The sequence below is a fragment of the Somniosus microcephalus genome, chromosome 10 (genome assembly GCF_052327205.1).
Source record: "Somniosus microcephalus isolate GS21.2 chromosome 10, FLI_Smic_1.0, whole genome shotgun sequence".
Lineage (NCBI taxonomy): Eukaryota > Metazoa > Chordata > Chondrichthyes > Squaliformes > Somniosidae > Somniosus > Somniosus microcephalus.
Genome location: NC_140996.1, coordinates 157,183,200 through 157,205,255, shown reverse-complemented (window position 1 = coordinate 157,205,255; position 22,056 = coordinate 157,183,200). Strand labels below are relative to the sequence as shown.

General features: G+C 45.8%; 1 protein-coding gene across 2 annotated transcripts in view; it reads right to left on the bottom strand.

The window, feature by feature from the left end:
- Positions 1–22,056, bottom strand: part of LOC147111785 (LIM and senescent cell antigen-like-containing domain protein 1) — a 211,182-nt gene that overhangs the window by 147,330 nt on the left and 41,796 nt on the right. The window contains exon 1 of one of the 2 annotated variants that reach the window (XM_085999017.1): positions 7,509–7,526. The exons of the other annotated variant lie outside the window; for it this stretch is intronic. The gene's annotated coding sequence lies outside the window, so the exon portion shown is untranslated. Of the gene's footprint in view, positions 1–7,508; positions 7,527–22,056 lie in introns of those variants that run through there. 2 annotated transcript variants of the gene reach the window in all.

The following is a 22,056-nucleotide window of genomic DNA, read 5'->3' as shown; positions in this document are numbered from 1 at the left end:
CCAACAAATGCATGCAGAGCCGAACTAGGCAGATACCCACTGATAATAAACATCCAAAAACGAGCACTAAACTTCCTAAATCACCTCAAATCTAGCTCCCCAGACACCCTTCATTTTAAAGCCTTCCAGACCCAAGAGCTAAACCCAGAAAAGAGTCCCCTGAGTCAGCTGCCACTGAAACTAAGTACTCCTACTCAGCCGGACCCTGACCAGTCCCAGACCAACACTGCCGTCCAAACACCAATCCGAGTGAACCAAATCATTAAACAATGCAAAGAAACCTACCTGGAACATTGGAACAAAATAACCAAAAGCCAAAGCAGATTAGAATGTTACCGGGCCCTAAAAAGAGAATATAAACTGGCAGACTATCTCTCGACCATCAGAGACACAAAACAGAGACAGACCCTCACCAGGTACAGACTAAGTGACCACCAACTGGCAATTGAAAAAGGAAGATACAAGAAATCCTGGCAGCCTAGAGAGAATAGAATATGTGATCAATGTCTGGCCGGCGAGGTTGAGACAGAGATGCACTTCCTCCTAAAATGCGAAAAATTCAACAAAACAAGAAACATATTATTTGACAAGCTCAGCCAAACAACCCCAGATTTCAAAGAATTGGATGACCTGTCAAAATTAAGATTAGTCCTGGGAGAAGGAGACAGACCATACCTTGGTGCCAAATATGTAACAACATGTCACAACCTGAGGACTGTTTAAAATTAATACTGAATGTACCCAACGATGTTCAACGACTGTTTAAATTAATATTGTTTAAATTAATATTGTATGTACCCAACGAAGGTCAAAATTGTTTGACACCTACAGAAGTTGGAAAACTGTACTTTTTGTTATGTAAGCTTTGGCAATATGGTTCCCTGTAAACTTTCATGCCAATAAAGCATTTGAATTGAATTGAATTGAATTGAATTGAGAGAGAGAGAGAGAGAGAGAAAGAGAGAGAGAGAGAGAGAGAGGAAGACACCCCGGGGAAGGGGCTAGACTCAGAGCCCGGCGGGTGAAGGGCGGCCGCCATTTTGTGAGGTCGGCGGGAAGTTTGAATTGCGGCGGCCGAAGGAAGGAAGGAAGGCGGCGAGCTCTCCCTCCCTCTCCCACCCCTTCACTCTTTCCCTCCCTCACCCTCTCTCTCTCCCTCCCTCTCTCTCTCCCTGCCCCCCTCTCCCCTCTGGCTCCCTGCCCCTCTCTCCCCTCTGGCTCCCTGCCCCCTCTCTCTCCCTGCCCCTCTCTCCCCCCTCTCCCTGCCCCTCTCTCCCCCCTCTCCCTCTCCGCCCTCTCTCTCCCCGCTCACTCTCCCCTCCCTCCCCCCTCTCTCTCTCTCTCTCTCCCTCCCTCCGCTCTCTCTCTCCCTCCCTCCCCGCTCTCTCTCTCTCTCTCTCCCCCCCTCCCCGCTCTCTCTCCCTCCCCCTCTCTCCCTCCCTCCCCCTCCCCCCCACCTCAGTACCAGAACGGAGTATATCCGACACCGGGAGGCCGGGTGTCCACCGCTCAGAAGTGAGCCCAGGGTTCCTCATGTTTAACCAGGCGGGCCTTTGGACCCGGTTGGACAGGCGGCAGTGGAAGGCCTTTCGCTCCGGACTCCTGTGTCTGATTTAGGTCGGGGACGGCTCGTTGGAAACCCCGGTTTTCCCGGTCCCGCACTAACGGCAAGAGAGAGAGGGGGAAGGAGAGAGAGAGAGAGGGGGGGGGGAAGGACTTAGAGGCAGGCTGCGGTGACCGTGCACAGCCTAGCGCTTCAGGCCCGGCCGGGCTCTCGGGCCGCGACTCACCTCAGCTGAGCTCCCGCTTTGGGGGAGAGAGAGAGAGAGAGAGAGAGAGAGAGAGAGAGAGAGAGGGAGGGGGGGGCGGGGAGGAGAGCGCGAGAGGGGGGGGAAGGAGAGACAGAAATTCCTGAATTAATACTAATGAATCAACAATTTCCTCACCTCCATTACCATTTTTTTAGCTTCAGGCCCGGCCGGTCTTTAATGGCCGCCACTCACCTCAGCTCACGCGCGGCAGTTTGAAGGATTAGGCCCCGCCCACAAACGCCATGAAACGCCCCCCAATTGGTCAACCATCACGTCACTCAACGCTAATGAGCGGTAGGATTGGTCAACCGCTAATGAGTGGATTTTGTCCGTTTTTTAAACGTTTTTTGTATACTGTCCGAGAACAATTTTTGTCTGACCAAAAAGTAAATATGCCTATGAGACTCCCCTAATCATAAGCTTTCTTTTGATATAACATGTGTAGTTACGCTCTAACTTTTGAGTGATGCCCCAGACAGACAGACAGACAGCACGATCCTTTTATATATATAGATAATGGACTTCAGCATTTTCCCCACTACCGATGTCAGGCTTACCCTACCACCTGTTGGGATCTGAATTGAGCAGTGAGCAGGTGAATCCACTGATACCTCCTCCTCCCTCAGTGATATTAAAAAAAAACTTCCCATCCCAACATGCTTAGCTCAGAATCTTTATTTACAGTACAAATCACATAACAAAATGGTTTGCAATAGAAAATCCTTTCTAGCAAAGTTATTATTGTAAATTACCAGTGCAAACCTGAAGGCTGGATGGTCTGTTTCCGCATTAGAACAATTATTCTATGATCCTAGGAGCAGGATAAAAACTACAACTCCCATAATGCATGTCCTAGCTACAGAATGCATCAACAGGAGCTGGAAATCTCCAGCACTCAAATCCAATGTTGAGACTGAAAGAGAACATGAGCCTTCAACCCAGGCTTGTGCAGAGGAAACGTTTTGCAAGCATTTCGAACATTAAATGATTATTATGGGTAAGCGTAGTATTTTTTTTTAAAGAATTGTGATTACAGGAAACTTTGGTTTATCCGGTGGTTGTATGTTCGGAAACCTCGATCTACCAGCAGAAATCAGGAGCCGTTTTGTTCGGTTTTTTTTCTTCTTGTGGCTTTTTTTTCCTTCTAGTGGCTTTTTTTCCCCAACAGTCAGGCTCTGGAAAGTCTCTCTGAAGCTGTTGCTAAGCTACAGAGACGCTTCCAACGTACGGGCCGACTGTTTAGAAGCTGTTGCTAAGCAACAGTGTTTGTTGTCAGATACGGAGATGAAAACTTCCGTATGCTTCAACATTAACGCTGGTATGTCCGGCAGTTTTGATAGATCGGCAACAGCTCGGTCCCATCGGTGCCGGATATAACAAAGTTTCCTGTATTTTTGATTTTAGGTTATAAAAGTTATTTTTAGTTTGTTTTAAGAACAACTTGCATTTATATAGCATCTTTAACACAGTAAAGCATCCCAGGAGTGTTCGCCAAAATTTGATACCGAGCCACATAAGGTGATATTAGGACAGGTGATCAAAAGCTTGGTCAAAGAGGTAGGTTTTAAGGAGCGTCTTAAAAAGGAGAGGCGGAGAGGTTTAGGGAGAGAATTCCAGAGCTTAGGGCCTAGGCAGCTGAAAACAGTCACCAATGGTGGAGTGATAAAAATCAGGGATGCACAAGGGAGGAGGGGAGAGTCCATGGCGGATTTGAAATCAAGGATAAGAATTTTTAAAATCGAGGTCTTGCGGACCGGGAGCCAACGTAAGTTAGTGAGCACAGGGGTGATGGGTGAATGGGACTTGGTGCGAGTTAGGATACGGGCAGCACAGTGTTGGCTGAGCTCAAAGTGGGAGGCCAGCCAGGAAAGCATCGGAATAATCAAGCCCAGGGGTGACAAAAGCATGGATGAGGGTTTCAGCAGATGAGCTGAGGTAGGGGCGGAGACAGATGCTGTTATGGAGGTGGAAGTAGGCGGTCTTGGTGACAGAGGATATGGGATCGGAAGCTCAGCTCAGGGTCAAAAGGGGCGACAAGGTTGTGAACGGTCTGGTTCAGCCTCAGACAGTGACCAAGGAGAGGGATGGAGTCAGTGGCAAAGGAATGGAGCTTGTGGCAGGGACCCAAGTAAAGAAATAAAATGGAGGCTCCTAGCTCCAGACTGCTGGGTTTAATTGGATGGCCTGTCCATTGCTGATTGTAGCTTTTCCAGCCAATCTAGTGAAAAGATTTTTTTTTACTGCTTTGCATTTAGTGAACAAGTATGATAGCTTAAACAAAAACAGAAAATGCTGGAAACACTCAGGTCAGGCAGCATCTGTAGAGAGAAACAGAGTTAATGTTTCAGGAAAGAACAAAAAGGGAAGGTCTGTGATAAGAGTGGAAGGCAGGAGTGATTAAATGACAAAAGGGATGATAGTACAATGCAAAAGGAAGTGGTAATGGGACAAGAAAGAGATGGAGAATGGAATAGAGTCCTTACATGAAGCGGGGTGGGAGGAAGTGTAATCAAGGTACCTGTGGGAGTCTATGGCCACGATTTTGCAAATGGATGCAGCTTGGGAGCGGGTCAGCTGGTTTCCGCGTTCCAGTCCCACCCCCAACCGCATCCGGCCCACGGACGTGATTTTACATTGATTGGCCTTGTTAAGCCCGCCCTGCGGGCTTGCCGGCCAATTAAGAGGAAGCCGGTCAGATGACATCATTGATGATGCATCATCTGCCGGTTTTCTTAAAGGGACCACGCACAATCTTTCTTTGACAGCTCATTTCTCACTGTGACAGCACTGAGGTGCTGCAAACATTGACAATGACTGTTCACAGGTGGGCTGTTGCACCCAGGCTCTCCAATTTCTCCCTCCATAGGCTAGAACAGATGACAGCTGCAGGTGAGGTTACAGAAGCGATTGGTCACTGGTGAGAGAGGTGGGACTAGACAGCCAATTCAAAACTTGCTACCTACAGAAAAGTGTAAACGCATTAAAAATGATTTCCCCAACATTTTCTTACCTCAAACTCACCAGTGCACCATTGGATCCTTCACACCACATCTGCAGCTCTCATCAATGCAGAAACATTACAGCAAACTCAACACGCCACACTTACCTGGTGTGGTGTCCGGACATCAGGGAACCAGAGGCAGAAGCAGCAAAATTGAAAAAGAGCCTGTTAACAAGTATCAAGTCTCTGTTAACAGCCAGGTAAGTGGCTATAATCCTCTACCCGCCACTAGGTGTCAGGTCCATGCGCAAATTGGGGACCCGGCACTTGGGAAGATTGATTAGAGGCAGGTTGACAGCGGGTTTCCTACCCGGTCAATCTTTGCGATTTTGACAGCGGTCCCGCCTCCAAGCCCGCACTCTGAGAACCGGCAAAATTCCGGCCACTGGGTTTGTAATATTCGCTGCTCACGATGCGGTCTCTTCTACATTGGGAAGACCAAGTGCAGATTGAGTAATCACTTTGCAGAACACCTCTGTTCAGTCCTAATGGCTGACCCCGAGTTTCCGGTCGCTTGTCATTTTAATTCTCTGCCCCACTGTTCTAATGAAGCTCAACGGAAACTCGAGGAACAGCACCTCATCTTCCGATTAGGCACTTTACAGCCTTCTGGATTCAACACAGAGTTCAACAATTTCAGATCAAAAACACTGTTCCCATTTTTTCGGACAGCAGCTGTTGATAATGATTCTGGTCATTTACAACTCCTCTAGATCCATATTTTGTTCCTTTTCTTGTCCCATTACCATCACCACTTTTGTCATTTAATCACTCCTGCCTTCCACCCCATCATAGACCTTCCCTTTTGGTCTTTCCTCCCTGCCCCCTCCCCTCTTTCCCTGCCTCTGTACTTCCTTAAAACCTGTTACATTTCTTATGTTTTTCAGTTCCGATGAAAGGTCATTTTCCTGAAACGTTAACTCCGTTTCTCTCTTCACATATGCTGCCTGACCTGCTGAGTATTTCCAGAATTTTCTGTTCTTATTTCAGATTTCCAACATTCACAGTATTTTGCTTTTGTGCAAGTATGTTAGCTTAACAGAAAGTGCTTATTTGGGCCAATCAGAAGATTTTTGCCTTACATTCACTTTGAGATATGACCATCACTTTTAGCTGATATCCTACAGACGCAGCTTGTACACAAGACTTCTATTATTGTACGGTTTTTGTAGTACCCAATTCTGATGTTTCATTATGTTCTTCAATTTGTAAATAAATGTTATTTTAGTCAGTAAAACCTCTGCTCTGTATTTTGATTATCTACCATCAATTCCCGTTTAGATTCCAGTATGTACATTATTGCAATTGGAGTAATTGTTATCCCACATTTTGAAACCTCTGCAATGCCAGATCACATCGGCCCATCTTAATTCATCCATCTAAAAAGGGAATACAATCCGCCTAATGCTGGATCTAATTATTTCTTAAATGCTTTCAGGGTTTTTGCCTCCACGGCTATATTCCAAATATTGATCACTGTGTGTGAAGAGAAACTCTCACATCCGTCCTAAATTTACCTGCCACTAGTTTGAACCTCTGTCTCCCTGTCCCACTCTCAATTTAGTTTCAACTTGTATTCTGGATTTATCATTTCCTTTCCCTTAACTATCTTGATGCTTTTATAAGATCACCCTTTAGACGCCTCCTTTCCAGACTAAAAAGTCCAAATTTCTCCGGTACAGTATTTCCTCAGAACTCAGAGCTTCGACATTAGGGATCAGTTTGTGGCTCTTCTTTGCATCACCTCCTGTGTTTAAATGTTTCCCTTGTTTCTAGGCTCTTGAAAAGGTACGAGCTTCTGGATCATACAGGCATGCTCCACTTACAGGGACTGCTGTGAAACCGTTGAAGGAAAAAAAATAGTATTTTAAAAACTTGGATTTTAAAATAAATATAGCCTAAACCCCACATTTTGGACAGGGTGGGCAGGATGGAGCAACATTCAGAAGTGTCCACTGCTGTTAAGAAACCCACCCGGAGATATTCTTGACCAGCCCCCAATCCCCTTCTCCCCTCCATTTCCAAGGGAAGGCAAAATAAACATCAGCCAAAGCCAATACTCAATCCAGGTCCCGTATATAGAAATGTAGCCCTCTTATGGGAGGCTGCTGTGGACCACAACCTCTTAAAAAAAAAAATCAATAAGAACATGAATTTAAAAGACAACTGCCAAATGGATTTAATTTATACATCTCTGTGCTACTTCAACAAACATTGCAACAAGAATTTTCTGTTCATTTGCTTGTCTTGGGTTTCTACATACACATGGTTTAAAACTTTTACAATTGCAATATACAACTAGCATAAAAACCAGAGATTTTGAAGCTCCTATGAGAGTTTAAACTCAGTGTACTGGTCTCACTAGATGTAACTCCTATCCAGTTATCCAGTCAGCTAAACACTCATTCAAGTAACTCCGAGAAGCAGGGTGCTGTTTTGAAGCTTTACTTGAATAAAAGTGTGAAACTGTAAACAAAGACAAAGTATGTTTTGGACACAGAGGTAAGTACTATACATTAGCTGTTACACAAGATACAAAAACACGTTTATGAAAACAGAATAGACTAACTGTATAAGTAAATAGCACTGAAGCTAACCCTCAGTAGCTAACAGCTAATAAACTTCTTATGGACAAAGTATTTTCAAAATACCATACCGACAAGGTTGTTATCATGTTACTAAACAAGGATACTCACAGACATTGCGTCTTGCCTAGCGTATAAGGAAGGATGGAGGAAGATTGAGAACCGGCTGCCTCATGTGGGCTTTGTTCACAACTGAGCAAACACTTGCTGGAATACTACTTCCGGGGCAGACAGGAAGGTGGTCAAATAACACACTGCTATACAATAACTAACACTAGGGGGTGCTACCTACATGAAAGACAAGTCCAGAACACTCCCCATCTGGGGTCGTTAACGACCCCACATAATCCTAACTCTACTTGTCACGAGTCCTCTGGCGACAAAAGAAGGACCACCTCAGAAACAGGCCGAGAGGAGACCTTTGCTGTTCCTTCTTTGACGACTGCGATATGCGTCCCCCAACTCTGAGAAGTCCGTCGGTGTCGACGATAGGATGCAGCTTCCGTAGACTGCTGTGAGGAGTAGGTTGTGTTCTGCTGCTATGCATTTCAACTCTTCTGAGTAACACTCGTGTTGGACGCTCTTCATCACAAGGATTTTGGCTCTCTTGAGCTCCTCTTCAGAGGGACTCTTACGACAGACGTGCCACCCATGGCAGCCACTCTCTTGTGTAGGCTGGGAGAAGGTATGAGCTATGTGGGTTAGGCGTGCTACTGTCTTTATGAGAGTGTTCCATTTGGAGAAATGCTCAAAGTGTTTGGTGCTCATCAGGTCCTTAGAGATTTGAGTGATGTTTGCTGTGACTTGTGGACGTTTCTCGGAGTCAGAAACAGGGTTGAGGAGGTCGAATGACTCATTGGGTTCAGAGGAGTGCAGGGACAGATCCTGAAGAAAAGCAGGTCCTGACAGCCATGTCGTGCTGCCGAGAAGGGGCGCTGTTACAGATCTAGGCCCATGGTCAGCTGGGTTCAGGTCTGTGGGGACGTACCTCCACTGGTCGGGGGATGTGGACTGTCGGATACGTTGGACCCTGTTGTTCACGTAGGCGTAGAACCGCCTAGTTTGGTTATGGATGTATCCTAGCACCACTTTGCTGTCTGTATAATACTTGATGCTGTCGAACTTCAGATCCATCTCCTCCACTATGAACTCTGCAATCTCAACTGCTAATACTGCTGCGCACAGTTCCAATCTGGGTGTGGTGAGGTCTGGCTGGGGTGCCAACTTGGCCTTTTCAAAGATGAAGCCGACTTTGCTTTGTCCATCTTGAGTGGTGACCTTCAGATAAGCCACACCTGCGATGGCCTTAGCGGATGCGTCTGCAAAGACACAAAGCTCCTTTAATTGGACATTTGAGGGAGAGAAGGACGTATAGGAGCGAGGTATTTGGATCTCCTGTAAGTCTTGAAGTGTGTCTCTCCATCTGTTCCACTCTGCTTCCATCTCTTCAGGGAGGGGTGAATCCCACTCTTCAGCGCGTGTGGAGAGTTCCCCGAGGAGCAGCCTGCCTTGTATGGTGACAGGGGCTAAGAAGCCGAGAGGGTCGTATAGGCTGTTGACTGTAGAGAGCACTCTACGCGTGAAGGGTTTCTTGTCATCTGAGGCTTGGAACGTGAACGTGTCTGTTGCTATGTTCCAAGACACCCCTAGGCTACGCTGTAGGGGGAGGTCATCAGTGAAGAGGTCTAGATCCTTGACATCCTTAGCACGATCTTCAGGGGGGAATGCCTCCATCACTGCTGGTCTGTTAGAGGCTATCCTATGCAGCCTGAGGTTGGATAGTGCAAGTAGTTCCTGAGCTCGTCCGAGGGTACTGATGGCCTCTGCTTCGGCAGGGAATGATTTCAGTGCGTCGTCGACGTAGAACTCTCATTCGATGAACCCTCTCACATCACCGCCAAAGTCATCTTCTTCTTCCTTGGCGGCTCTCCTTAGTCCGTATATGGCGACAGCAGGGGACGGGCTATTGCCGAAGACATGGACGCGCATTCTGTAGTCCACAATGTCTAAGCTGGGGTCGTTGTTGCAATACCACAGGAAGCGGAGGAAGTCTCTGTGGTCTTCCCTCACCACAAAGCAGTGAAACACGTGCTGGATATCGGTAGTGATGGCGACGGGCTCTTTCCTGAATCTCATGAGTACCTCCAAGAGGCTGTTGTTGAGATCGGGCCCTGTGAGGAGTACATCGTTGAGTGAGACTCCCTGATATGGCGCACTGGAGTCAAACACCACGCGGATCTGTTCTGGCTTTTTGGGGTGATAGACTCCGAAGGAGGGGAGGTACCAACACTCTTGGCCTTCCTGGAGTGAAGGAGCTAGCTCCGCATGATTATTGACAAGCATTTTCTCGACAAACTCTAGGAACTGTGCTTTCATCTTTGGCTTCTTCTCTAGTGTGCGACGGAGTGAGTCAAGACGATTATAGGCATACTCCCTGTTGTTCGGCAGCTGTCGTCTGGGGTTCTGGAAGGGTAAGGGTGCAACCCAGCTGTTAGAGCTGTCACGAGAGATCTCAGTGTCCATAATCTGGAGGAATCTGTATAAATTAAACAAGCGGGGTTGGGGTTGGTGACATGGGGCATGTTATATGGTGTGCTTGAGTCTGTAGAGATGTGTGGGTCTTCATCTCTCTCTCTCGTAAACTGTGTGTCAGCTTGGTCACTCACAGTCTGTGGTGCGCTGTAGTCGACTCTGACGCGGAACGGGAATTGAAACTGTGTTAGCTGACTCAGGATCAGCTTCCATTAAAACTGCCTCCAATATTTGTGCCTCAGCTAATGCAGCAACTTTTTCTTTTTCTTCCTGCAGGGCATCTAATGTGGCTTGGAGACGGGCCCGTTCAACTTTTATTTCTATTTATTTCTTGGCATAAGCTGCTCTGGCTTGGGCTGCTTCTGCCTTGGCCCGTGCTCTGGCGATGGCCATACTAGCCCTAGAACCGGCTGATGATTTGTAGTAACGAGAGCTTATAGACAGATTGTCACATTCTTCAGTTTCATCTAACTGTTTAAAGTCTTCTACTTGCTGAGTAGCGTTTTCGATATTACCTTCTGTCATAATGATGTGAGGCAAGTGTGGTGTACAAGGTGAAGACTTAAGCTGGCTATGTCGTGATGGCTTACTCTGCGCCTAGATGACAGCCACTTAACTCTTGAGCCCTTGCTGCTCCACGTGGAGGGTCTCCTCTCTTCACAGCCAGCCGTATTGCTGTCTTTTCACTGTACTGGTCTCACTAGATGTAACTCCTATCCAGTTATCCAGTCAGCTAAACACTCATTCAAATAACTCCTCGAGAAGCAGGGTGCTGTTTGAAGCTTTACTTGAATAAAATTTGTGAAAAGACATTGCGTCTTGCCTAGCGTATAAGGAAGGATGGCAGAGGATTGAGAACCGGCTGCCTCATGTGGGCTTTGTTCACAACTGAGCAAACACTTGCTGGAATACTACTTCTGGGGCAGACAGGAAGGTGATCAAATAACACACTGCTATACAATAACTACCACTAGGGGGTGCTACCTACATGTAACAAGTCCAGAACACTCAGTTTACTCAGTTATTGGGAATTATGAGCACATTACCCCACAGTGAGCAAATGGCTAAAAAGGTGGTAAGGTTGGCAGTAAAACATATACCTGTACGTGCATGCGAGTCCAAGAAAAAACATTAAACTATCCAAAATAGGACTTGTAAAAACACCACTATCTAATTCCATAAATGGATGCAGTATTCAGATAACTAAAGGTTAACCTTGTAAAGAAATAAATTGTCTAAGTGATGTAATACCGATTCCCACCAATACAGAGTTTCCATTATAACAGAAAGCAACAAGTTCAAACACAGGACAGGATGGGAAAACACTGCCTGATTATTGAAGTTCTGGGGCGGTATCGTCAGTTTAAGTCACATACAAAGAGACCCATTGCTTCTAAAAACATGAATTGAGTAAGACGTAACCACACAAAGTTGAAAAAGACTTAACAGGGTAAGTATTCTAGTGCAGCTAATAGCAAATTATGGGCCATTGGGTCTTCTATCAAAATAATGGCAAGGCAAATAGCGCAAATGCTACAGCTACTGTGAGGGCAGATGCATGATTAAACACAAATCCAAAAGTTGCTCTCTGAGGCGTGCCATTAGCTGCACGAAAACAGCATCTCGCAGCCTGGTTCACCTTTGAAATGCATTGAGCGGGGAGAAGTTGCCGCACTTGCATGGTAGATACAAGCTAAACTTGCTACAGAAAGTTAGAGCGGGTCTGAAGTGACAAAAGGAGCCTGATTTGGAGCCATTTAAGGTACACACATAATTAATTAAGGCTGGATTATTTTAACGATGTGCTAATTGTTAATTACTGCCAATGAACCTCTCTGGCACCGAAAATTAACTATTGCAAGTGTGGAGTCTCATTCCTTCAGGTTAATTGTTGGTGGTTATTTAAAAACTGCAAAATTTAAAATTTAAACTTTAACTTTTCCTTTCTGTCTCTTTCACTCTCTCTCTTAATCCAATCTTTCTTTCCCTATTTCTCTTTCTGTACCGGATTTGACGTTGATTTCCGCACTCTAATTTACACTTCCTTCAGTTCTTGCACTGTTTATTTCACAATCCTTCCATCTAATTGGTTAAGGAGATACAGTTGTTTGCCCTGTTCACTCAGGTCCTAAATACCCGGTTTCCATCAGCTCACACTTTCAGCAACTTGTGGTGCAAAATATGGTTGAGACTAAACAGGCATGGGTAAGTCACTCCTACAATTATGGCCCATGAGAATATACAGTCTGTAACAAAATCTCAGATTGTAGATAATATACCTCTTCATTCTTTTCACATTTTCCCAACCATCTTCAGCTGCTTCATCAATGACCTTCCCTCCAACATAAGGCCAGAAATGGGGATGTTCGCTGATGACTGTTCAGCACCATTCACAACTCCTCAGATAATGAAGCAGTCCATGCCCACGTGCAACAAGACCTGCACGACATTCAAGCTTGGGCTGATAAGTGGCAGGTAACATTCGCACCACAGAAGTGCCAGGCAATGACTATCTCCAACAAGCGAGAGTCTAACCACCGCCCCATGACATTCAAAGGCATTATCATCGCCGAATCCCCCACCATCAACATCCTGGGGGTCACCATTGACCAGAAAATTAACTGGACCAGCCACATAAATACTGTAGCTACAAGAGCAGGTATCCTGTTGCAAGTGTCTCACTTCCTTACTCCCCAAAGCCTTGCCACCATCTACAAGGCACAAGTCAGGAGTGTGATGGAATACTCTCCACTTGCCTGGATGAGTGCAGCTCCAACAACACTCAAGAAGCTCGACACTATCCAGGACAAAGCAGTCCGCTTGATTGACACCCCATCCACCACCTTAAACATTCACTCCCTCTACCACCGGCGTACCGTGGCTGCAGTGTGTACCATCTACAAGATGCACTGCAGCAATTCGCCAAGGCTTCTTCTGCAGCACCTCCCAAACCCACGACCTCTTCCACCTAGAAGGAAAAGGGCAGCAGGTGCATGAGAACACCACCACCTCCAAGTTCCCCTCCAAGTCACACATCATCCTAACTTGGAAATATATCGCCGTTCCTTCATCGTCACTGGGTCAAAATCCTGGAACTCCCTCCCTAACAGCACTGTGGGAGTACCTTCACCACATGGACTGCAGCGGTTCAAGAAGGCAGCTCACCACCACCTTCTCAAGGGTAATTAGGGATGGGCAATAAATGCTGGCTTTGCCAGCGACGCCCACATCCCATAAACAAATAAAAAAACATTTTTTGTAATAGTTTACAAAAAGCAATCCCCGAAAATCATTGTACTGAAAGTTCTTTTTGAAGATTGGCTTTTGTCAATTGCAGGTCTGAAGGCATTTGCACATAAAAATATTGAAAAATTTCAGGGTTCATGCCCAGAATCCATAGTTGTGAAGCAAGTCCTACAGGATATGAAGCAGCTGGTCACAATCATTGATGTATATTTACAGGTTGGTAACCACAAGATTGACATATTAATACATTAATTTCTCTCCTGGACTGAAAAGTAAAAATCACTGACGACTGTCACTGACTGACATCAAAATTAGTTTCCTCTTTTACAACCAAAAATATCACTATCATTCTTTACACTCAACCTTCCCCTCTCAAAAAACACAATTATGATGCATATGCACATTCAGATCCTCAAAATAATCCTTTAGTTTTATGTAGACGGCTATAATTGGCAATTGTCCTTGGAAACAAGGAATCGTTGTTACAATAATCAAATATCTATATACAAGCAGTGAACAAATCCTTGTGGTCATTCTTCTTTACCTTTAAGGCCTTAATCACTAAAGCTGCACTCTCCCCATTATACAGTCTCTAAAGAATAATTTCTACCATATTGTAATCTCACCAATACAGGTTGAGCATCCTGAATCCGGCAACCTCGGGACCGAGGCCGAGCCGGTTTTTGTGTTTTCCCGGACTTCGGAACGTGTTTCTGATGTCCGAAGTCCGAAAATGCCTGGGCCCAGGCCCGGTTTGACAGGGTGTCCGGATTCCGGAACATTTTACGGATTCTGGACGACCCTGCCACCAATCGTCCTGGAGTCCAGATCATTCCGGATTTTGGACGCTCAACCTGTACTACCGCCCCCTTCCCACACCCACATATCCCCTAAATTTATCATTCTAATTGATTAATGGCAAGGTGCCCTCTGGAGTTCAGCTTCTAACTGCCCGTTAAAAAAAATAGCAAATGCATTTTCCTAAATACCGTGTGGACAGCACCACAAATCCTGGTGTACAAGCTGCACCTGGTCTATTGTAATATTTGCAAGTAAAAGGAACACAAGTAATACAATGGTGTGCCTGAAAAAGGGGAAACTTCATAAACAGCTGCAGGTTTTCCTTCAGCTTAAAGTACAATTGAAACCATGTTAACTTTATCAGTCCATCAGTAGCAAACCACAATAAATTTCAAAAGTACGGGCCAAATGGAAACAAAAATTGAACACTAGATTCTAACAGAAATTGTGAAAATAAATTCATCAACAGCTTGCACGATAACTAATTATTGTCAGGCAGCTATGTAAAACAATCTGCAACTTAGTGCAAGCACAGAAACACTGATGCAGAACAAGCATAAAATTCAGTCTGACTTTTTAACAATTATTAGAATGGATAGTCGCAACTTGGTTTCCAGGGGAGAAGTGCACAACACAAAACTAGAATTCAGCACTGATGAGCAGTATCATTGAGGCTAGAAGGCCGGCAAGTGCAATTGCAGAAAAAATGAGAATTCGTGACATGTTGGTGCAGTAGTGTGTGCTTTAGGCATCAGTAAAAAAAAAACTGTATCCAGCATTTAAGCTGTGCATCAAGCACTGCCAATTAGACATTGTGCATGTTAAATTCAGGACAAACATCCTTCACTGATGCATGACTCATTATATTAAAAAATATATTTCCACCCATCTTGTTTGTGCCAGTAGTTTACATGCTGCTTATGCCTCTACCAGTGGCATTTTTTCTTCATGCCATTGGGGTAACAGAGGTTTAATGTGTAATTTGTTCACTTTGATACATGGTTGAAGTAGCCTAGTAAGCCATTCAATTTTATCAAACCGTTCAGCAACCAGGGATGTGCAATGATTGCCAGCCTTGCCAGTGACGCCCAGATCCTGAGAATGAATTTTAAAATGTTCGCCTTCACCACTTCATGATGTTTCCATGTGCATCATTCAAAAGCCACATCGGTAAGATTAAAAATGTTAAGTGAAATTCATTTAAACTAAGTTTAAAAAAAAGACACCAGTCAATCACCCATGGACTCAAGACCAAAAAGTAGTTTTCAGGTGCAGTGGGGGGCAGTTGGATCAGGGTGAACAGACAACTCAACAAGTTGCAGTTATATAGTGCCTATAACAGTAAAACATCCCAAGGTGCTTCACAGGAACGTTAGCAGACAAAATTAGACATCGAGCCACAGAGAGATATTAGGACAGGTAAGCAAAACCTTGGTCAGAGAGATAGGTTTCTTATGAGCTACTTAAAAGGAGGAGAGAGAGGTCAAGAGGTGGAGGTTTGGGGAAGGAAATCCAGAGCTTAGGGCCTAGGTAGCTAACGGCACAGCCACCAATGGTGGAGCGATGAAATTGGAACTGCGTTAGAGGCCAGAAATCTCTCAAGAGTTGTCGGGCTGAAGGAAGTTACAGCGATAGGGAGGGGCGAGGCTGTGGAGGGATTTCAAAAGAATGAGAATTAAAAAAAAAAAAATCTAGGCATTGCCGGACTGGGAGCCAATGTAGGTCAGCGAGCTCAGGGGTGATGGGTGAACCAGGACTTGGAGAGAGTTAGGATACGGGCACTAAAGTTTTGGATGAGCTCAAGTTTACGAAGGGTACAAAGTGGGTGGCTCGCCAGAAGAGTACTGGAATAGTCGAGGCTAGGAGGTAACAAAGGCATGGATGGCGATTTCAGCAGCAGATGAGCTGAGGCAGTGGTGGAGACGGACGATGTTATGGAGTCAGCTTGGAGCATTGAGAAACCAATGTCCAGGTTTGGAGACAGTTGTCGAGATGGAGTGAATCCTGGAGCTGTTCAAGAAGCAGAGTATCAGTGACCATGTTGCTGCAAGTTGTTCAGTGGAAACCGACATCTGAATAACATTGTCCATGATTCTCTTTATATCAACCGAGAAGCAAACGTTACAAGTAGCAAGAGCAACAAATTTTCCTTTCACGGATAGTCTGAGTGTGAATGTCAATTAATGTTGGCATCCACCTGGGTTTCCTTGTTCTAATGTTTTAATGTTAATATTTACAGAGCTGCAAATCATTTTAATTTACCAGTTCTCTCAATAAACAGAATTCGAAAGATTTTGAAAGTTTGACACAATTCTATTATTGCTATTAGCATCGGGAAAATTAAACTGGGAAAAATAAAGAGATCATTCAGCACGATCTTAGACATTTCGGTACTTGTGCTTTATTGCAACAGTCAGCAGTCTTCTGTAGAAGAGCACCTAAAACAACCAAACCAGGCATGCAGAGTACTTGGCAGCATCCATAGCAGCTGGCACAGCACGGATTATGTACACATAACTATTAGTCAATTAGAATTTAATTAATTGGTACAGCTCGTCAGCCCAACAGCAGTGGAGAGAGAAAAGACGGAGTTTTTTGAAACACAGGCCTAGAAATTGGGGGGTTTAGCGCCAGCTGTTAAGGCCCGTTTTGATGAAAAAAATGACTGCCGACTCGCTTCCGGTGAGTCCCGCGGCGGTTGCCATTTTGGGCAGGTCAGCAGCGTTGCCATTGCCAGTAGTCGCTATAGAAATGGAAATGAGGCAGATCGTGACGTCAGTGAGTGTGCAACGCTGATTTGATGCCAATCTGCCATTTTCGACATTGCCGCTCCACTTACCGCCTTCTTTTAATCACAACCAGCTGACAAGCCTTCAGCAGCAAGAAGGAGCCCCCAGCAGCGCTATTTAAAGGGATCATCAACAACAACTTTCAGCTGACATGGTTTCTCTGTTTTAACTGGCTCTGTTTAAGTTTCTGCAACTCTTGCAGCTTTCTTAACTTGTTTAAAATTGTTGAGGTCAGAGGGAATGTTGCTGCCAGTGGAGAATTCCTCGATTCTCGTTTAAAGGCTTCTGCTCTCAACACTTGCTCACAGTCACTGGGGCTCTACTTACAGTCCCCCTCACACTCAATTATCTTTGGGAGGGAGAGCAGCGAAGAGAAGATGCTCGCAGAGGGGAGGAGGAGGGGAGCCGGGGGGGCTCTCAGCAGGAAGCCTTACCCACCTAGGGTCTTCGGAGAGCATTTCTCTTACTTCCACTTAAGTGAGGAGCAGTGTATTAGGAGGCTCCACTTCACCAAGGTGGTGGTCACAGAACTCTGCCACCTGCTGCAACCAGACCTGCAACCTCAGAGCAGGGTGACCACGGCTCCCTCAGTGGCCCTCAATTTCTTCGCAAACGGATCCTTCCAGTCTGCAGCAGGAGACGTGGGTAACATTTCCCATTCGCCGTCCATCGTTGCATCCAGGAAGTCACAGAGGCTCTCTACTCAAGGAGAAGGGACTTCATTGTCTTCTCTCTGAACAGAGAGAAGCAGGACAAGCGCACATGTGGTTTTGCCAGGATAGCAGGCTTCCCCATGGTGCAGGGCGCCATCGACGGCACATGTGGCTTTGCTGGCACCGTATATCAATCCTGAGATGTTCTGTAATTGGCTACCACTCACTTTATGTACATTTGTTGTGCGACCACACCCAGCGCATCCTGATGGTCAATGCCCGCTATCCTGACAGCAGTCTTGATGCCTTCATCCTGCGCCAGTCCAGTGTGCCAGCAACCTTCCAGGCACCACGTCAAACCGGAGGTGGTTGCTCGGAGACAAGGGCTATCCGCTCTGCATCTGGCTGATGATTCTCCTCCGCAACCCCACCACTCATGGCCAGCACTCAATGATAGCCATGCTACCACCAGGAATGTCATCGAGCAGACCATCGAGGTGCTCAGTGCCTTGACCGCTCGGGAGGAGCCCTCCAGTAATCGTCGGAGTGGTTGTCCCATTTTGTGGTGGTCTGCTGCATGCTCCACAACTTGGCCATCATGAGGGCCCAGCCCTCGCCACCAGGGATTGCGGGACCAAGGGGGATTGTGGGACGGACGAGGACTCAACTAGAGACATCTTCATAGCTTGTGCCAATGCCGCTACTTGACCAGTTTAGGGTGGTGGAGGTGCCCAAATACAAACAGGTAGGCTACTTTTCTCTTCCTTCCGTTGGTTTAGAAGCTCACTTCAATTCAACACACTGATTGCTGACCTGGTATAGATCAGCAGCAACTAGTCATCTAATAAAGCAAGGGTAAATATGTCAGTGGAACCCTGTATTAGTCTGTGCCAAAACATGTGGATGGTGCATCACCAAGTTACACCAGTAAAAATAGGTTTATAGAATCATAGAAATTTACGGCACAGAAAGAGGCTATTGTGTCTCTGCCGGCCAAGAAAGAGCCATCAGGCCTAATTTCCAGCTCTTGGTCCATAGCCCTGAAGGTTATGGCACTTCAAGTGCATATCCAAGTACTTTTTAAATGTGATGAGGATTATAATTTATTATTAGTGACATATCCTTCATCATCCTACTATAGACTAAATTAACATGCTTTAAGCCAAATCTAGAAAATAGAAGATTGCCTTGTGCCAACACAGGACACAAATTGCTCAATTACTGACGTCTATAATCATGCCTCCCTTTTAACTATGTACAAGTATGTACTAAGATATTGCACACACTGTATTTCATTATTCAAATTTAGAAAAATCAAACTCATTCCAATTTGTAGCTATAAGAATTATTCAAAATGATGGATGCTCGAATAGGGTAAAAGCAGCAGACCTGAAAAGGGTTCAGTCTAAATAGATCAAAGGCAGTCCTTTTAGTAATTTGATTTGATAAATGAGTTTTGCAAAAATTCTGTTGAAATGTTACCATAGAGTCATAGAGTTTTACAGCACAGAAAGAGGCCCTTCGGCCCATCGTGTCTGCGCCGCCCATCCATCCCTGTCCAGTCTAATCCCATTTTCCAGCATTTGGTCCATAGCCTTGTATGCAATGGCATTTCAAGTGCTCATCCAAATGCTTCTTGAATGTTGTGAGGGTTCCTGCCTCTACCACCCTTTCAGGCATTGAGTTCCACATTCCAACCACCCTCTGGGTGAAAAGTTCCTCCTCAAATCCCCTCTAAATCTCCTGCCCCTTACCCTGAATCTATGCCCCCTTGTTATTGACCCCCCTACTAAGGGGAAAAGTTCCTCTTTATCTACCCTATCTATGCCCCTCATCATTTTGTACACCTCAATCAGGTCCCCCCCTCAGCCTTCTTTGCTCCAAGGAAAACAACCCCAGCCTGTCCAGCCTCTCTTCATAGCTGAGGCGCTCCATCCCAGGTAACATCCTGGTGAATCTTCTCTGCACCCTCTCCAAAGCAATCACATCCTTCCTATAGTGAGGCGACCAGAACTGCACACAGTACTCCAGCTGTGGCCTCACCAGCGTTTTGTACAGCTCCATCATAACCTCCCTGCTCTTATATTCTATGCCTCGGCTAATGAAGGCAAGTATCCCATATGCCTTTTTAACCACCTTATCTACCTGTTCCGCTGCCTTCAGGGATCTATGTACATGTACACCAAGGTCCCTCTGACCCTCTGTACTTCCTAGGGTCCTACCACTCATTGTGTATTCCCTTGCCTTATTTGTCCGTCCAAAATGCATCACCTCGCACTTTTCAGGGTTAAATTCCATTTGCCACTTTTCCGCCCATCTGACCAACCCGTTTATATCGTCCTGTAGCCTGAGGCTTTCCTCCTCGCAATTTACCACCCCACCAATTTTCGTGTCATCTGCGAACTTACTGATCATACCTTTTACATTCTCATCCAAATCATTTATGTAGATCACAAACAGCAAGGGTCCCAGCACCGATCCCTGAGGTACCCCACTGGACACAGGCTTCCAGTCACAAAAGCAACCTTCGACCATCACCCTCTGCCTCCTGCCACTCAGCCAGTTTAGGATCCAACGCGCCAAGGCACCCTGGATCCCATGGGCTCTTACCTTCTTGACCAGTCTCCTATGCGGGACTTTGTCAAAGGCTTTACTGAAGTCCATGTAAACCACATCTACAGCATTTCCCTCGTCCACCCCCCTAGTCACCCCCTCGAAAAATTCAATCAGATTTGTCAGACATGATTTACCCTTGACAAAGCCATGCTGACTATCCCCGATTAATCCTTGCCTCTCCAAGTGGAGACTAATTTTGTCCCTCAGAATTTTTTCCAATAATTTCCCTACCACAGATGTTAGGCTCACTGGCCTGTAATTCCCTGGTTTATCCCTGCTACCCTTCTTGAATAATGGTACTACGTTAGCTGTTCTCCAGTCCTCTGGTACATCCCCTGTGGCCAGAGAGGTTCTGAAAATTTGTGTCAGAGCCCCTGCAATCTCCTCCTTTGCCTCCCACAGCAGCCTGGGATACATCTCGTCCGGGCCTGGGGATTTATCCACTTTTTGGCCTGCTAAAACCGCTAGCACCTCCTCCCTCTCGATGCGAATATGTTCAAGTATGTCACAGTCCCCTTGCCCGATTTCTATGTCTGCATCGTCTTTCTCCATAGTGAACACAGATGCAAAAAATTCATTTAAAACCCCGCCTACATCATCTGGCTCTACACACAGATTGCCACTTTGGTCCCTAATGGGCCCTACCCTTTCCCTGGTTATCCTCTTGCCCTTAGTATACTTATAAAACATCTTAGGATTTTCCTTTATTTTGCTCGCCAGTGTTATTTCATGGCCCCTCCTCGCCCTCCTAATTTCTTTTTTAAGTATGCCCCTGCACTTTTTATACTCCTCTCGGGCTTCTTCCGTCTTTAGTCTTTTGTAACTGCCAAAAGCCCCCCTTTTATTTCTAATGCATTTTCGTATATCCCTTGTCATCCAAGGTTCCCTTTGCTTGTTGGTCCCACCCTTGACGTTTACAGGAACATGTTGGTGTTGTACTCTCTCTATTTCCCTTCTGAAAGTCTCCCACTGTTTTGATGTGGATTTTCCTATAAGTAGCTGCTCCCAGTCCACTTTGGCCAGATCCTGCCTTATCGTATTAAAATCGGCCTTCCCCCAATTTAGAACCCTTATTTCCGGGCCGTCTTTGTCTTTTTCCATGACCACCTTAAATCTCACCGAATTATGGTCACTGTCGCCAAAATGCTCTCCTACTGACACTTCCACCACTTGCCTGGCTACATTCCCCAGGATTAGGTCCAGTACCGCCCCCTCTCTTGTAGGACTTTCTACATGTTGGCTCAAAAAGCTCTCCTGGATGCACTTTAAGAATTCTGCACCCTCTACGCCTTTCACACTCTGACTATCCCAATTAATATTGGGGAAGTTGAAATCCCCCACTATTATTACCCTATTATTTTCACACTTTTCTGAGATTTGCTTACATATCTGTTCCTCTATCTCCCCCTGACTGTTTGGGGGCCTATAGTACACTCCCAGCAAAGTGCTTGCCCCCTTTTTGTTTTTAAGTTCTACCCATATGGCCTCATTAGAGGAACCCGCTAATATATCATCCCTCCTTACAGCAGTAATTGCCTCCTTAATTAATATTGCAACACCCCCTCCCCTTTTACACCCCCCTCTGTCTCGCCTGAAGATTCTATACCCCGGAATATTGAGCTGCCAGTCCTGACCCTCCCTCAACCATGTCTCCGTGATAGCAACAATATCGTACTCCCATGTGCTCAACAACAACTTCAGTTCATCCACCTTATTTGCAAGACTCCTTGCATTAAAATAAATGCCTTCCAGCCCTGCCATATTCTCTTTTGCCTTCACATATTTGCTCTGCCTTCCCAGCTGACTTGTTTTTCCCTCTATTTGGCTGTAAATCACCCCCTACTATAGCTCCACTCTGTACCCCATCCCCCTGCCAAGTTAGTTTAAACCCCCCCCAGCAGTGCTAGCAAACCTCCCCGCAAGGATATTGGTTCCCCTCTGGTTCAGGTGTAAACCGTCCGACTTGTACAAGTCCCACCTTTCCCAGAAGGTGGGACTTGTACAAGTACTGTACAGGACTAT